Here is a 16,663-nt window from a genome sequence, read left to right as displayed (position 1 = left end):
CTCTTAGCTGGATAGTAATCTGCCATCCCTGCGGCCCTGTGCTCATGTGCGCCAGGGGACATGGGGGTGGTAGAGTCCAGGGACTGTGGGAGATGAAGGCCCCTGGTGTTAGGGCTCCTGCGGTTATGGTCAGGAGTCTCTCTTTTCCAGCGGACCTCATCTCTATCCGCCCCTGCTCCCTGTTGCAATGCAAGAGCCTGCATTTGTGCTTTCAGTTCCTCTGTTAAGGCCTTACTCGACTCTATCAGTCTCTCCTGCATCGCTACCTGTTGTTGGAGCTTATCATTGTGTTGGCAGAGAGCCTCATTCTCTCTCTGTGCTTCCTGATTGGTCCTGGAGTACTGGGCCAGTCTTTGCTGCAGGAGGGTTACCTCCTGGGCAATGTCCCTATTGGCCTGCTCCTTTCTTGCCAAAGCCTCTTCCACCCTCCTGGTGTGCTCTAACAAGTTCTGGTTTTCTTTTTGGAGGTCACCCAGTCCCTGGTGGGCCAGGTGATTTTCTTCCATTTTTCTTTTTAAATGGCAGACTTCCTGGCCTAAGGTATCCCTTTCCTGACTAAGAGCCTGCATCTGTGCCGCCAGGTCGTCCCTTTGCCTTTGGAAGGCACCAGCATTCTGGCGCTCCTGATCAAACTCTGCCTGGGTATCCAGGTCTTTCAGAATTAGTTTGTTGCTCTCTGCCTTCACTCTATCTAGGTGGCCTTGCAGGGTGACTACCTGCTCAGCACATACCCTGTTGAAGTCCAGTTGTTGCTCCAGCTTTTTCTGGTTTTGCAGTAGGGAGTCCAAACCTTCTTGGTATTCCTTCTGCAAGGCCAGAAATCTGGTATCATGTTCTACCTTTTCCTGTTGCAGCACATCCATATCCTTCTTTATTTTAATGATGTGCTGCCTACTATCATCTTCTGACTCCTGGCTCCTCTGCAGCCTCTGCTCAGAAGAGACCAGGTCAGATTGGACCTTCTCTAACGCCATCTGTTGCCTATTTGCCAGATTTTGGCTTTCAGCACATCTATCCTGCATGTCTCCCATATATAGGTACAGGTATGCTGCTATCCTGGCAATCTTATTGTGTTCCTCTTTGGCTTTAGGAGCCATATATAGTTCACTCAGGGCCACATGTAAGGGACCCTGATCTCTATATATATCTGACCCTGTTTCAGTGACCTGTTGTGTGATGGCCTGCAACCACACATCCTGGCCCTGTTCGGTCCATTCACCTCTCACAAATAGCTTATGCAAGAGGTGCTCTCTGGCTATTTTCATGTCTACTAAGGTCGTCATTCTAGAGATTGGTCTCTGTCCTGACTTACAGAAGTTTGTATTTTATTTTTGCAGAACAGAACTTTTCTTGGAGTGTCCCTTTTGAGGAATGCTTCACAGCGTAATGCAGCGTGGTGATCCGACCGGATGTATGTATCCCGTCAGTTAGCACACTGTATTAAGCTGCACAAGTGGTAAATCTAACCCAACGTCTCGGCTCGAGCCCCCAATTTGTAAGAGGATTCAATTCAACACTACAGCTAAGTCCACGCCTAGTCTATAATACTGAATGAAAACCCTTATTGATATATCTTTAGGTCCAGTTCATGCGTTCTGGATGACTACCCCTATATAACACCCCTCTCTTGGAATCCCCCTGACCCCACTGAGCCAAGAAGTAGTTCTGTTTTGCAAGTTTAAAAGGTTTATTTGATAATTTAAACAATAGATATATATCACACTTTATAATAAATTAATAATTGAATAGCACACTTAATCTGATATGATAAAGATCAACAACGGAGAATCTGGCACTAGCACACTTCTTATAATCACTAATGAGTTGACATGAAATGGATAAGGTAGCACACTGGTAAAATAGGTACAGAAGTATAATGTGGTAGAGAATACTTTATAGGGTTCAAGGAAATGCAAGGTTGAATGAATGAAATGCAGTATAGAAAATACTCAATATGATTTCAACAAAACAATGTAATCACTTTTGTCTGGCAATCCCCTCCCCCCCTTGATACAATGCAAGGAAATGGAAGGAAGCACACAGTTCTCAGAAATGCAATCAAATGTGATTCAGTTCACCCCAGCAAGCTTAGACTACAGAAGTTTGAAAACACAGGCCCAAATTGCTTTGATATGTGCTGGCAATGAATTAAAATATGCTAAAATGCTTTTAATTCCCCTTCAGAGGTTCAGGGTGAGTGGTATCTAGTTAATATTAGTCCAGGCTCACACTAGCAATGAGGCAGGGATAGTTAGCAGGTTAAACGAATTTCTGGCAAATGGAAGGCAAGCAGCAGCAGTTTTTACATGTGAAGAAATTTGCAAATCGCGGTAAAATTCGCGGATGCGCCGAGCGCTATTACAGAGGAACCACAAGGACTATCTCTATCGTTTTGGGGTCCTAGGAAAGCCTAGGATCTCAGCTTCCAAATAAAAGTTACTGCAAGTCTCTAGCACAAACGGTTGCGGAGATATGAGCGATTGAATAAAGGTCGTTTTTCAGATTTGAAATTTTAAACGCACACTTTTTCAGCTTTAAAAATGATGGCAGGATAACACAATTGCTAAGCTGCAGTTCTACTTAGGTTAAAAATGGATTGAATTATATTATTTTAACTAGGAGATTGGTTCTGCACAGTTTTCTAGGTACTCACACTATATTCTTGAGTGAAATGGGCCTCATCACGGATCTGGTCAGGGTTTTAAATTCGCCTCTGGTCTCTGCATTTCACAGTGATCTGGGTCAGCTCTCTCTGGTTCTCTGGTCTGGGTCTCTAGTTCTGGATAGATTGAAGTCTCTAGTTTGGCTCTCTGGAGGTTTGATGGAGGTAAAGCATGGATTTTTCCGGCAGAGCGTCCCGCTGCAGATGGAATTGAAAAAAAGTCCCTATCTGTCCTGTCTGTCTGCTTTTATGTGTTTAGAATGTGGGTGTGTTCTAGCATCACTGACCCTACCTCTCTCTCAGCTTCTAATTGGTCAAACTTCCATTTATCATTTGATTGGGGAAGGAAGTGTGTGTCAGCGTGATGTCATTTTATGGCTTGCAGATAGGACACTCCTCTGTCAGATTGCACATATTCTATATTTGATAATAAAAGACATATTTCACAGTTACACAGTTGCTTGAAATTACATATACATGGTGTGGCTGAATTTAGCCATGTCTCTGTCCAAATCTGCTGTTTCTAAGAGCTTGCATTCAGAAATGGCACATAATTGACTTTTTAACTGATTTTTCAATTTCTGACATTGACCCAACTTTACATACATGTGTGCAGGGAGTATGGACATTAACTGATGAAGTTTCAGGTTTTTAACATGCATACATTTAGAGTAATATCCACTTTTCCGCTGACACCCCCCTGAACATACCACCGGTTCTAAAAACCTCTTAAACTGTGGGCAGAAAAATCACAAGAATTATGGTATCATTTATAAAATTTTCACATGTCCGCTCTATGAGTTATTCATCTTTTTAAAGTTATGTTCTGGCTCCAAAGGGGTGTGGTTTACCCTCAGCACAAGGTTGAATTTCTGGTTTTTCCAGTTCTGCCAAGCCAGCTTGCTCTCACAGGCAGTGCTCCTCCCCTTTCCTCAGGAGGAAGCCACTTTTTACGACCATTTACGACTCCTGCCAATAAAACCTTTGCATGAGTCAAGACAGGCTTTGTTCAGAGCTCCTGTAGAGCACAGGTAATTCAATTATCAGATAGATGGCATATCCTTAGTGTGAGCAGCAAAAGGGCAGCTAGGCCTGGGAACACAGCTGTGACTCAAGTTTCACTCCTGATGGGGGTAGTTGCCAGGCAAATTGGAATCTCTTTAAGCTGTCATTTCTGTTCCCCAGTTTCTGCATTCAAATAAAACTAAACATTTTCACATATGCAGCTAGAAGGCTGATTCTAAGTTTAAAACTATGACATTTAAACAATTGCAACCTATGTGACACTCAAACATAGGTCACTCATTTGATCTAAACATTTCGATTTTAGTGTCTTTAAATCCAGTGCAACTTAAACTGCTGACTCCATAGCAGTTTTGTTATAAGCATTGTTTTGGGCTCTTCATTTCCCAGATTTTGTAAGCACACAAAACCTCATTCTGCCAAATGTCTGCTGGTGTTCAGTGAATATTTTGCACATGTTGCAATGTTTAAAATAGACACTTTGGCTTGCCTTCAGAGAAACACAGGGTGGTTTTAAAACGCCGGCTTTTGGATAGTGGTGAGTACTGGTACTGCACCCATTTTTGGGATTGAACAAATGAATTCCCCACAATTCTAGGTTGCATTTGGCAATCAGCATTGCCATTCCCAATGGTTTCAGACTACTGTGCGGGTAGTCCAATGGTGGTTTTAAAGCGCTTTGAAGCTAACCGGCGCTACTGTTTTTCCTTTGGCAACCCATTTCCCTCATGGCAACCCGGCCTTTCATTCTCGCACTGGTGGGTGGCAAGTGAGGCAACCATTTTGGTGTGCGCACAAACTGCGCAGCTTTCCTGGATTTCGGCGCACATGTGGGTTTTCCGCCATCTTGAATTTTCTAAGCCCACAGCACCAAATGTTGTGGCATGATAGCTTAAACGTGGGTCAGGACACCCAACAGTTTGTTCAAGTACATTTTTCTGAACAAACACAGTAAAACTTTAACAGCTCCAGTTTCTGGAGAGACAGTGGAGGAGTGGCAAACTTACTTGTGTAGGGCCATCTAACTTCTTTATGCATTGTAATGGGACTCTTCTAGTGCAGCTCTGATGTTCCAATCAGTCAACTCTCTCCTTTAAGTCTGAAACATGCACTTCCTGAAGGTCCTAGAAAGTGTGAAAATGGCAGATGGTGTGCAATGAAAGACTCAATATCCTAGCATAACAGGACATAGCAGAGTGTGGGGCAGTACTCTGGACGGCCCACGCAACTTCAGTGGCTGGGAGCAACAGGGGAGAAAAGGTCATGTTGGTTCTACCACAGTTAGTCCATTCTACTAGACTCTTGGTGCACCTACTGGCTGGTGAGACTATGTCTGCCTGTGAAATCAAGTGAGAACAGACTGGGGGAGGGCCAGTGCAGCAGTAATGCAATTCTATTTGACATCATTGGAGCCACTAGCAGAGGAGCACCCGGGTATACCAATGTGTCCATACACTTATTAAAATTGTCCTATTGTAAGGGTGTAAACGTAATCACTTAAAAGCGCTCCAACTTTTACAGTTGAAGTCAGGGTGAGATTACATAATTGGCCCGGGATCACACACTTACGCTAAACAGCGAAGCAGGGATTTTAACTCACTCTGCAATTTGGGTACAGCCACCTTCTTCCATACTTTACTTGGAACACATATTTGGGTGTCAAGGCAAGGCCTACAATAATACTGTCCTATAGTGTTTACTTGTAAGATACACAAATTGTATAGTAAAGCATCATGACAACATGTACATTCTTATAGCAGCATTTTGGGCCAAAATAATATCAGTGTACCTTTATTTTCCACATCCTGAATGGAAAACTATAAGATGCAAAAGGCAAAATATCTATTTACCCTCTTTATTTTCAGCGCTTTGAGACACATAATAAAATAAGTTATGTAATAAACTCACTTAGGTTTGGAGATTTGTCACAAACCTCCAGCGTGTTATGTATAGTTTTAAGACCATTCAACTAATGACATCAAACAAACTTTACTTTTTAGCATAGCAAACTATTGGACATTATTGGTATGAACACATTTTCAAAGGGTGCTTTATTGTGTTGCTCCCTTTAACTGTCACAGATTTACAAGGTGACTGGTGGTCTTTCAGTTTGAAATTCACCAGGATGCATAAAAAAGGCTATGCGGCTGATGACAAAAGAAAAGTGTTGTCGATTTCATTACAGCACTGGCTGCAGCCAGTGACGCAGCCTGTGTGTCTCAGGGGGTTCTGTGACTCGGGGAAACGGCAGTGTCCGGCTGGGCTCTGGGGGTCATAGATTAGGCAGGGGGACTGCGCAGCCCAGCCTCTGTTTGCAGCACCCCCCTGCTTAAAGTCCTACCCGTCCTCGCCCTGATCACTCATTGGGCCTCATTACGAGGAAGGCGAGAGAGGGTTAACGGCGCCAGTAGAGCTGCCGGTCCCATTAACCCTCTACCGCCTCATTACGAGGTCTGCTGGCGGGACCCGCTAAGGACATCTGGTAAAACCAGGCGTCCTTAGCGGGACCCGCTAGCAGACCAGGATGCAAACAACGGGCCCATCATCAACGGGCCCATTGTTTGCATCATCACCATTTCGATTGAGCCCTGGGGGATGTACCGGGTCCGGGTTCCTTGAATGGGGAAACACCGGGCCCTCCAAGGTCGGAATGGCCCAGTATTTCCCTATTCAAGGAACCCGGACCCGGTACCCGGTATGGGGGTAGCCATGCCGCCAAAAGTGGCATGGCTACCTCCATACTTGTAATGAGGCCCATTGTATTCATGGTTTGGGATTTCTTTTGCTTTTCAGCAGACTTAGAAGGGTGTAAGTTTAGAGGTTGTTTTGTTCATGCTTCTGTAAAGGTTGCTAATTCTCTTTTTTCTGTCACAGGCAGAGTTACGGGTCAGTCCTAGCCGGGCAGGAGAAGGACGCTGCGATTTCAGCTGTGGGCGGTTACCTGATGGCCGCACTCGAGCCACATTTGGACGACGGGCACTGAGTACTTTAGGGACAGTTGAGACTCAATGGTCCAGAAGAATTACGGTTTGCCAGTTACAATCAGAGGCATATGTCCGCTACTCTGCAAACCGGAAGTGACAAATCAGAGGCGTATGTCCGCTCCTCTGCGAACCGGAAGTGACACATCAGAGGCGTATGTCCGCTACTTTGCAAACCGGGAGTGACACATCAGAGGCGTATGTCCGCTACTTTGCAAACCGGAAGTGACAAATCAGAGGCGTATGTCCGCTCCTCTGCGAACCGGAAGTGACACATCAGAGGCGTATGTCCGCTACTTTGCAAACCGGGAGTGACACATCAGAGGCGTATGTCCGCTCCTCTGCGAACCGGAAGTGACACATCAGAGGCGTATGTCCGCTACTTTGCAAACCGGAAGTGACAGGTGTCCCCGGGAACTTATGACAATGCCCAACTAAGGGGTTACCTAAGCAGGCTAAGAATGTGAATTTACTTAGGGCTGAGGTTGTCCCCCCTCATTGCTGTATGACTCCAATAAATGTGATCTTGTGTTTCCAAACATAAACCAGTTGTCCTTATTATTCTTAGGTATGTGTATCTATTGAATCATTGCATGATGTCTTATGCCCCCAGAAAAGGGGTGGGCAATGGGGAATGGCCTCGATATGATCATTTGAGCTGTTAAAGGCTCAGCACGGAAGCCCAGCCTCTCAGCTAACATTTCGGGCGGAGCGGTGTGGGGGGGTTTAGCCCGGTCAGCTCAATGACGTTGAGCGCCTGCAGTAATGTCACCGGGTATAGAGATTGTTTCTCACACACTTTGCATTTGTTAACTATCCACATATAAGCAAACCTGTTTTGCATGTCATGCTTGTAGAAGTCACGGATATTCATTAGTGCTTTAAAAGAGCTGTATTGTGTAACTCGCTTAATTGTCTTGGACACCGACACAGATTGGCAGGTAACTGGAGCTGTATGCCGTCTTTCAATTAGAAAAGTCTCTTGATAGTGACAAATGACATTGCCACTGTAATTGTGATGCCATTGTTAAACTTCCGACACTCTGTGTTTCATCAGCGAATTGCCCTGACCCAGACATCTCGGAATTTCTTGTGAGGGCGATGGCTGCACATTGCCACGGTATGCCAGAAACACATACAAGTGTGCCCATTTTGTGACCCAGGACTCCAACAGAAAGGGCAGCTGGGACAGCTGCAGCGCCCTCAGGCTCAGGCGGGTCGGGGCTGGGGGGAATCATGAGCCTTTCCTGAATGCCCACAGGGTGGAGGGTGATGCCGAGACCATCCTACCCGAACAGTGTTGATATCCGGGGAGGCGATCTTGGATGGCAGTCAGCTGGGCCCTGTTTCTGTCGCGATTGCACGTGAACATTGCAACATTTTAGCCTATGGCTATAGCTAACTGGAAGCCCCGCATAACCCCCGCATAACTGACACGTTCAAGCCTTCCATGGCACTTTGGGCTGACTCTGCAGAGCCGCATTGCTGCCACTGAGCGAAGGGCGAACGGAAACCCGTGCAGGGCTGCTCTTTGCTGCTCGCTAGGTGTGCGGCTGTTATTCTGTTCCCGTATGGTTGCACAACACTGTTATCTCCCTCCGGGTGCGGCTGAGCTGACACTGATAACAAGCTGAAAAGCAGGTGCTCTAATCCCTGCAAGAATTGTCCTGTGGTGATGTGCAATGTGCATCCTGGCCCTGAGCTGGAGGTCGCATGAGTGACCTGTGACCCTGCTGTGTGTGGTGGGGAGCAGGGGGCAAAGGCTGGTGCGAAGAGTGAACCATGAGAGAAAGATGCAACGGGGCAGCAGCCTCACTGGTGCTGGGGCTTGCTTGGCCTGCTTGGCCTGCTTGGCTTTTTATAGGGAAATATTTCACATAGCAATTTGCAATAATTATAGTTACTTTTCAGTGTCACTAGGGGTTCATTACGATTACCGCTGGGATACCGCAAATGGTAATACAGTTTCCCCGCACTGGTCTGCCGGTATTACCGGCAGAACACAAGTGCCGGTTTAAACAGCAATTCCCCATTCCATAGAGTCCCATAGGACTCCATGGGGGATTTTGCCGGTGTGGGTCTGATTTACCTCTAGCTCTTAGCTGGTAAATCATTCATCCCTACCGGCAAAGTTGTAGTTTGGTGGTCCAGTAAAACCACCAGCAAACGTTATTAGCAGCACTTTATTACCGGCACGGCAAGCTTGTAATAAACCCCAATGTCTTGGTCCTTCCGACATGTTGTGTGATACTTCAGGGCGACGAGAACATCAGACCTGCAGACTGCAGAGTTGAAGGGTGCAAACAGGTCCAAGAGAGAATTATCAAGATGCAAGGAGCTTCTCCATCTCCCTCAATATCTGGGCAGTCCTGGAAAGAGACAGTCCCTAGAATCCATAGCTGACATACATAGATGCCTCACGAGGTAACTACCGCGATGAGGGAGAACGCCATGTTGTTGAATGCTTTGAAGAGGGGATCAGGATCCTGCCACCACCATCCCTTACCCTAAATTCATGACAAGGAAGAAGGCTAGGAAATACTGCAATCCTCTATTCTATTTTGGACGAATTCCTAACAGACCAATAATTGCTAAGTACGTTGAGAGGTATCCCCTCAGACAGCCATACAGACAAGGAGCGGTACAGAACTATCCATGTGTGGATGAAGAGCCGCACACCATGGTCAGAGAGACGTATATGGACAGCCTGGACTAGAGCACCAAGAGGCCATGTTGCTGACGTCGTTAGAGACACCACGGCATAGCAGCGTTAGACATGAAGCACACGTGCCATCAGCACTTCGGGACACAAACACACACTGAAATACATTAAGAAAACAAGCGCACAGTTCTGTAGTTAGAAGACAGATACATATACATACTGTCATCCCTTTTAATAATTTTGCCATTAGCCAAATGCAGTAACACAGAAACCACAAGGCGCAAGAGATCCTGAGCAAAGCTTGCAGATGCTTACACGTCAGTAACCCTATGGGACCTGACAGAGTCAAGTGTGACTAACCTATGGAGAATATAGCATAGCATGGACACTGTAGTAACCGCATTATGAGGTTTAGTAAAATTACAGCAGGCCTCAGGCCTCTGGCAAAGAGACGAGCTGAGCTCATTCAGGCTGGACAGAGAGCAAGATATGTGAGACAGGACCCGCAGCCAAGGTCCAGAGATACCGATAACATTAGAATCCCCAGACGACAAAGGGATCAGCTGCAGAAAATACAAATAAATCTTCATAATCCAGAGCTGCAGAGCTCAAATTCATGGTATCTGAACACGGCCGAAGCACACAATGGACACTGATCAACAGTGGGAAAGGAGAGTCGGTTTCAGGCAGCCAGACACAGACTGCAACAGTATGCAACAAGTGTTGCGCCGGACTGGAGAGCATTCCCATAAGGCAAAGGTGGTACACACAAGTTACAATACAGACACATAATCATTCTCATCACCTTGAAGAGGTACACAGTGAGCTGAGAATCATTGTGGATCCCAGGCCTTGGGACATCAGCTCTAGCCAATCACATTTTAGTACCCTACGTACTGGGTGGTAGCAACGGGCAAGAGCCAATGGTAAATCCACTACTCTGCAACAATGTAGTAAGCTGGATTTTGAGGATGGAACCGGCCTGCTACCTGACATGCTAGGGCCAGTAGAATAACATCTATAGAGTCCAGTATAGGTTAGAAACGGCTCAGCACTCAACCACTTAGCCTAGTTTTCTGGAGAGGAGCTCAGGTTGTGATGAAGTGCTGACTCCATTTGGGAGTATTTATATTTGTATTTGTATCTTGTTATTTATATAGCGCGCTTGGCCCAAAGGTATCTGGGCGCATATCTTAAGTTACAGAGATATGTAATTTACAAACATAGAATAGTTACAGAGTCAGGTAATTTACAAACATAGAATAGATAAAAGTACAGTAAGGTATGCACAGGTATGATGAATATTACACAGGTACAATATGTGAATCGTCTAAATACAATGAAGTAACAAATTACATACAGGTAATATACAGAATGCAGTCACGATAAAGGTCAGGCATGGGGAGCATCAGGATGTAATGACAAGGTGTCTCAAATGTCTTGAGCTGAGAGCCACAATTTGGTTTTACTCTTGAAGGATTGGAAGGAGGGCTCAGCTCTGATCAAGTTGGGCAGGGTATTCGATAATTTAGTGGCTAGGACTGGGAAGCTCACCCTGCCAGCTTTCTGGAGCTTGAATCTAGGAATGGAGAGGCTATGGGCTTGGGCAGCTCTCAAAGGACGAGTAGCAGTGTGAGGGGTAAGTCGGTTAGCCAAGTAAGGAGGGGCATGGTTCGCCAAGCACTTGTATGTCAGAGCAAGCGTTTTCAGGGAGATTCTTTGCGCAACATGGAGCCAATGTAAATTACGTCTGTGGTCGAAGACGTGCTGAATTCTGGGAATATTTAAGATGGCTCTAATGGCGTTATTCTGTGTAACTTCCAGTTTGTTTAGATTGCATTGGCTAGTCCCTAGATACAGGGCACTACAGTAGTCAATCTTAGATATGATAAGGGTTCTGGCCAGAGTGGTGTAATTAGCAGTAGTCAAGAAGGGTCTGCAGGCTGTAATGAGTTTGCAGGTATAAGCAGATGCTGAACTGACAGCATTGGTTTGTCTGGACACTGATAGTGTAGAATCGAGGTAAATTCCCAAAGTTAAATCTCCTAGAGTGAGACATTTCGCACACTAGGCGACGCAGAGTAAAACCGGCCTGCGAGCTGAGGAAGAGTGAGATGTGCATGAATATTCTCTGTTCCTGTGCAGATCCCTGGTGGTTTTGTCTGCAATAAACCACAGTTTGAACTTGCTGTTGACTGAGTACTGCGTGTATCCTGGAGGAGGGTGTTGGGCCCTCCAAGTCAGCAAACTTCCAGTATCCCTCTGGCATACCTGGGAGTTTCTGCCAACAAGTTGGTAGCAAAGTGGATGGTTGGGTGCGCCAGCCGGCACCAGGTCGTCTCCCCCGACGCTGAACCTGAGAGACTGCAGGACCCTGGCATATTTCGAGAAGACGGGAAAGCGCATGCACGTTGAAAGGCCGCCAGGAGCCAGTTGGAAATCATCCTTCCTGAAGTCAGTGAGGAGACTAGGCAGACCAGGACGGGGAACTGAGAACCTTCTGGGGGAGTCAGCAGCCGAGCAGTGCCAGGAGACCACAGAGTGTAAGTATTGACCCAGTCTAACAGCAACTGTGTGTGTGAGGGAGGCTATTGAGCATTGTGGAGTATTGATTAGTATGGTCCAGTATTGTCAAACTATTGTTTAGTATTGTTAAGTTAGTAGGCCAGAGGCAGAGGTAGTTGTCCATTTTCTATGTTTAGTGTATATGCGATCTTAGAGGTAAACGGTTCTGGTGAAGAACCTAGACCATTGACGCGAGTATATGGATGATAAAAGTTATGTAAATAAGTGGATTTCCTGTGGGTTGGGTGTTTTAGCTCGGGTCATAGAGGAGGGCATCCCTGTGAGGGTTAGCAATGGAGCTGGCCTAGATTGCGGAAGGTGTGTTGACTGATTAAGTCTCCTAGAGTGAGACATTTCACATGCTAGGTGACGCAGCGGGTACAATTCGATCACAAGAGAATATTGGTATACTCTTCCTGGACGCAGGAACACAGGGGTTTTTGTGTGCTTTGGGAGTAACGGGATATTACAGTGTGTGCGCGGTACTTGATTATTTCTACACTACCTTAGTCAATAGATTGGTGATGTTGCCCGTAGGGTTGCACATAGGACGCAGAGAGCATGAGACAGTGAGGAGCTAGTATTGGAGAATTGAGACGAGGTGAACGAGTGGCAGTGCGCGGAAGGCGCATGCACATGATTGTGGGTGTGCCTGAGGAGGCAGTGATTTTAAAGGAGGGGTGGTTCGCGGAGCACACCTGATAAATTGTGGAGCAGAGCGGCTTGTAGAAACTAAAATGTATTGCCATTATATTATACCTTTTTTGCTAAACAGTGGATTGTCGAAACCCTCGACTTGAGGTCAGGTAAAGGCACAAAAGACTGTACCAAGGGAAAAGCGGGGGGCACACGCCCCTTCAGCACTTGTGTAAGACACTCACGCCTTACAGGGAGAAGATTTGCAAGTATAGCATAGAATGGTACAAGGGAAAGTTAACTAAACCATGGCCGCCTTGTGGAAGTTTCTTCAAAGACGTGTAGCAATCACTACTGACACAAATACAGGGTACCTTTAAGGGGAAGTAGTTAACAAAATGCATGGCCATATTCGAGTTGTGGCGCATGTTTCAGGAGGGCGAGGAGGATACCGCGAGGCGTCAGTGGATGCTGAGCCAGCAGGAGGTGAAGGAGCCAGGGGCTCATCACTCCACTCCTCCCCATGTCCCTCCGAGTGTGGTATCCGATGACACAGACGATGAGCAAGGGATGTACCCACTACGAGAATTAAGGGCAGCAGATGGATATTCAAATCTGACATACAAGCCACCACCATATACAAAGGAGGAAAGGCCTGTAGGCATAGGGCAGTCAGCTAGTGAGCGAGTGACAAGCAGCGAGGATCAGAAGGGCGCGAGGAAGGGGCTCGTGAGTGTCGCCACAAATGAGTGGATAGGAGGACAGATACTCCTGAAGCTGGAAGGGAAAACAGATGGAGAGGCAGAAGGGGCGGCTAAGGCAACGGAGGGTCTGAAGAGAAGCAGCGGAGCATCAGACTGGGCTGAGATAATGGATGAGGAGGAAAGGAGAGAGAAGGAATGGGAGGAGAAACTGGAGAGTGGACTGGGAGAGGAGAAGATAAGATAAGTTGGAGAGAGAGGATAGGGCACAAAGAAAGGAGGAGGAGAAGAGGTGCATGTAAAGGGAAAGGGATGAAAGGATTGAGAGGGATCTCAAGGAGATCTCAAGGAGAGAAGAAGGGCAGAACAGGAGCAGCGGGATAGAAAGACAAGGGAAGTGGAAGAGATCGAGAGGCGAAGGGAAGTAGCAGAGCGGGAAAAATGCAAGTTGGTTGAGAGGAAACAGAGGAGGTTACAGTTGGATAGACTGGCAAGAGAACGAGCATGAAGAGAGGAGGATGAGCGAGTAATAAGAGCGGTAAAGACACAAGGAGAGATAGGTAGGAGAATGACAGACTGGAGGAGGATAGACGGAAAGAACCAGATAGTACAAGCTTGCAGGCAGGGTAACAACAGAGAGGGACGGTGCAGGCCTAGGGTCCTGGGGGAGGAAGTAGATACGACTTAAGGGACAGTGACCTCAGCACGAAACCTAACAAAAACTTGACATCGAGGAGACTACGTTTCAAAGACGAGTTTTTGAAGCAACACAGGGTCTGACAATGGAGAAAGGAGCAGTGGGGACGAGAGAGGGGAGCAGTTCCGACCCCAGTCAACGGGGACAGACAAGCAGGTGTCATGGGAGATTAGGACGCACACATGGGGAGAAGAAGGAGGCAGCTCAAATGAGCAGACACGACTGACAAATGACTTACGCACCCTACATGACACCACTACATATGTTGATAAACTTAGAGACCTTCCACAATGAAGGAAGGTGGAGACAGCAATGGCCTGTTCAAGGGGAACGTTGACAAGGAGATATGACAATAATATCAGAGTAACGATACTAGAACCGCTGGATGTATGCGCAGGCATTGAGAGTGAGAAAGGGGACAGACAGGTCCGACTGACTAGAAGAACGCATGAGGAGGAGGAGGGGTTCACACAAATGCCCTTATTAGAGAGAGGAGGAGTACAACCTCAGTATATACCATGAAAGAACTCAGATAAGGAGAATGTGAAGTGTAGACTGGACTCATTGAGGGCAGAAGCTGGGAAATTAATTTATGAAATGGAGAAGATGACAGCGGGAAATAGGTTAGCTGTGGGGGACATAAAGGGACTCCAGTGTCGATCTTGGAGGATGCAGCTGATGATGTATGGAAAAGGGCAGGGATCCCGGGGGTGACGACACAAAACACAGCACACAGTGGGTCGCCATTTGCAAACTGCAGGGCAGCAGTCTGGCAAGTACTAAGGACACAATACCCAGACACATTAGACATCTGGGCGATTACGTCCCGGGAAATGAGGGTAGACGAAGGAGATTCAGGAGATTCAAGAGCTTTGGTGCCTTGAAACTCGAGAGCCGTGGGACAAAGCAGTATCAATATTCTATCACATACTAGTACAGGGGCTGCCAGAGCCCGTCCAGAAAAGTTTGAGGAAATTGGTAGGGATGGAAGTGAAAGGGTGGCAAGAGATACAGCTCACAATAGTTCACCATTGTAGGCTATGGCAGGAGAAGATTAAGAAAAAGGCAGACGATAGGAAAATAGATGAAGCGAACTAGTACAGAAAAAACTACGAAGTGTGCGATGGAAGGAGTGGTCTTAACCAGCCCCAACCCACAGGGACAGCAGCCACAGCAGCAGCAGCAACAACAGCAGCAGTTTGTACCGCCCATGGGGGAGGGTTCATGGGGCTGGGTGTCCCACAGCAAGGGTTCTGGGAAAGGGGGTGCCAACAGAGAGGGCATGGGTTTGGACCACAGATACATCACAACCAAGGAGGCTTTCCAGGAGGATTTCAGGCAGCAGAACCCAGGGGATTTCACAGGGGGTTTCCAAGGGCAAGGGAGGGAAACCACCACAGTGTTGGACGTGTGGGCAGTAAGGACACATTTCGAGAGTGTGTAGGAACAGGGGGATGCAGCAGAATTGGGGAGCGGAGGGCCAGCAGCTCTATCAAGGGGACCAGGGTGATTATAGTGCACAGGACTAACAGCAGCAAGGACAGATGCAGGGCACACATCAGCTGATGCCACACGTACGCCACAAGTACAAACGCCACAGATACCAGCACCGATACCACAATATTTACAAGCACCACAGATTTGAGGAAACACACAGAAATTAGCACAAATACAGAACAATGACGCAGCAGCACATGTGGACTCAATGGTGTTAGTTCCCGTCAGGCAACTGGGAGGAGTTACCATGGTGGGGAAAAACACCTTTACAGAGAATGGAATGTGCTTATACCCTCAATAGGTCAGCCCACAGACGGTTACATGTCTACATATCAAAACATTTTTATAAAGAATTAACATATATCGAAACCTTCATAACAAAAAATATAAACATTCTTTTCTTTTTTTATGGGGGTGCCCAAACCCCTGCTTACCATCCCTAAAAACTCACCCAAAACTTTCCCAACAATATTTAACCCTTTACCCCATCCCTAAGTGCATTCTTCATAAAATGTTTCGTTATAAAATATTCGATATGTGTTCATTCATTATAAAATTTTAGATATAAAGACTGCATACCTCCACAGACAAACTTGATGTGTCCCATCCTGTCGATCCCACCCAACCCTGCACAGGAAGCTCACATAGGGGTTGCGATTGCTGACAAAACATTTTCCTTTCTTGTTGACACAGGGGAAACTAGGTCCTGCATTAGGGAGGGAGCATTTACATTGTCAGGCGATGCTATGAACAATCATGGATTCTCTGGGGCTCGGAAAGAGACATTATTAGCAGACTGAACATGACCATTTCATTCACAGGCAAGGGGATAGTGTGCTCTACACCAGGAATACACATGCTCAATGTAAGACAGATTGTTCAAGCAGATTGTGGGCGCACGATACAGAGTGGGGTGCCAGTGGACGCAGAAATGTTCCAGTATGGAACTGACATTGCCATTTCATGGCTTCCAGGAATTACATGGAATGTATGGAGAGTTCCAAACGAATACCTTTTCAGGCCTGAGCTACCAACGGACGAGGAAGAGGGAACCATAGTGCCAATAGATATAGAGGCTAGGGTTGTGAGAGAGTACTGTATAGCAGTACATAGGATGGATGACACAGGCTTGGCCTGGAGAACTGTGATCGCAGTGGCAGAGGTGTGTAGATTGACCGCAGTGTCAAAAAAAGATCAGGTGTCTGATTCTCAACCTGGTCCTTCAGGCTATATAACATG

This window comes from Ambystoma mexicanum, chromosome 3q (genome assembly GCF_040938575.1).
Source record: "Ambystoma mexicanum isolate Mex_15411 chromosome 3q, UKY_AmexF1_1, whole genome shotgun sequence".
NCBI classification, from domain to species: Eukaryota; Metazoa; Chordata; class Amphibia; order Caudata; family Ambystomatidae; genus Ambystoma; species Ambystoma mexicanum.
Note: the sequence above shows the minus strand (reverse complement) of the source record.